This window comes from Schistocerca nitens, chromosome 1 (genome assembly GCF_023898315.1).
Source record: "Schistocerca nitens isolate TAMUIC-IGC-003100 chromosome 1, iqSchNite1.1, whole genome shotgun sequence".
In the NCBI taxonomy this organism is placed as follows: Eukaryota; Metazoa; Arthropoda; class Insecta; order Orthoptera; family Acrididae; genus Schistocerca; species Schistocerca nitens.
This window is the reverse complement of record NC_064614.1, coordinates 296,881,321-296,882,931: the sequence shown is the minus strand read 5'-3', so window position 1 is coordinate 296,882,931 and position 1,611 is coordinate 296,881,321. Positions and strand designations below refer to the sequence as shown.

Below are 1,611 nucleotides of genomic sequence, written 5' to 3'. Positions count from 1 at the left end.
GCTGCAAAGGAGATTGATTACCATATAGGATGTACAACGTATATAGATATGGGAAATTAGAACGGTTAGAGGTTTGTCTGAGCATGAGAAAGAATCACAGAGATTTTGAAACAACTGAACTGGAGATCACATGAAGATAGACGCAAACTATAACGAGAAAGCATACTTACTGAATTTCAGGAACCAGCTGTCAGTGACAGATGAAGGAATATACTACCATCCCCTACGTATCGCTCCTGTAGGTATCGTGAGAACAATATTAGACTACTTAAGAGTTTGCACAGTGGCGTTAAAGCGATCACTTTCCCGCACTGCATACGTGAATGGTGCGGGAAAATTCCTTGATAACTGGTGCAACGGGAAGTCCCCTGTGCCATGCAGTTCATAGTGGTTTGCAGAGCATGACTGTAGGCGTAGGTATTCATTCGCGCTAGATATTTATTTCAGATAGGCATCGGTATCATTTTAGTGAGCAATCGCGTCAGAATCCAAAACTGTATTTTTACATGCCTCTAATTGAAAACGTCCATCCATCTGATATCCCTAACGAGGCAGATAGTAATTGCTGTGAATATGAACTAGTGGAAGAGTCTCGAGAATCGTGTGTATAAGAAACATGCGTTGTCATCTCTTGTAACCTCAAATAATGAACCAAGGAAATATAAAAATTTAGATTATGCTTTATTGTTAATAGGCAACGGCCTTACCGCAGTGGACACACCGGTTCCCGTGAGATCACCGAAGTTAAGCGCTGTCGGGCGTGGTCGGCACTTGGATGGGTGATCATCCAGGCCGCCATGCGCTGTTGACATTTTTCGGGATGCACTCAGCCTCGTGATGCCAATTGAGGAGCTACTCGACCGATTCGTAGCGGCTTCGGTCAAGAATACCATCATAACGTCCTGGAGAGCGGTGTGCTGACCCCACGCCCCTCCTATCCGCATCCTCCACTGAGGATGACACGGCGGTCGGATGATCCCAGTAGGCCACTCGTGGCCTAAAGACGGAGAGCTTTTTTTTAATTGTTAATACAATAATAATGTTTCTTACCAATATTTAATTTCAAGCCTTCAAGTACACATTCAGAGCTCTGCTACAGACCTGTCTGAGGTACAAAATGATTCAACTCCACCTACGAGAAGCAAAAGCAGCGTTAGTATCTATTAGTACAGCTACTTCCAAATAAAAATATTGTGTAAAACGGTTTTCTCAATGTCAGTGAGATAATCACTTAATTATAGGTTGAATTTTCGATCCACGAAGGCCTATGAAGTTTTTGGCTTCTGTTGTAAAATTTTACGAAGTGGAGGTTGACTTTGCTTCAAGGCAGCTTAGTTATTTGTAAAGTTTTACTCCTACCTCTTGTGGTGCGACTGTGCCTAGTGACTTTTTGGGTCAGTGTGGATCAACGTGATCTGCTCAAGACGGAGCGACAAAAGTGCGAGCGCAGGCAGCTGCAGCAGGTGAGGCGCCCCGCGAGGTCGCGAGGGCCCACGACAGCGCCTGCGCCGCGCCGTGATTGCCGCCGCTGTATCATTGATGCGCGGCGCGACCGCAGGATAATGGACGCGCGCCCTGGAGACGGCGCGCAGCCGCCCGCCCTCGACTGCC

The 1,611-nt window shown here is 46.5% G+C and overlaps 1 pseudogene; it reads left to right on the top strand.

The window, feature by feature from the left end:
• The first annotated feature begins 693 nt into the window (after positions 1 to 693).
• On the top strand, positions 694 to 811 carry LOC126212805 (5S ribosomal RNA; annotated as a pseudogene).
• The last annotated feature ends 800 nt before the right edge of the window (positions 812 to 1,611 follow it).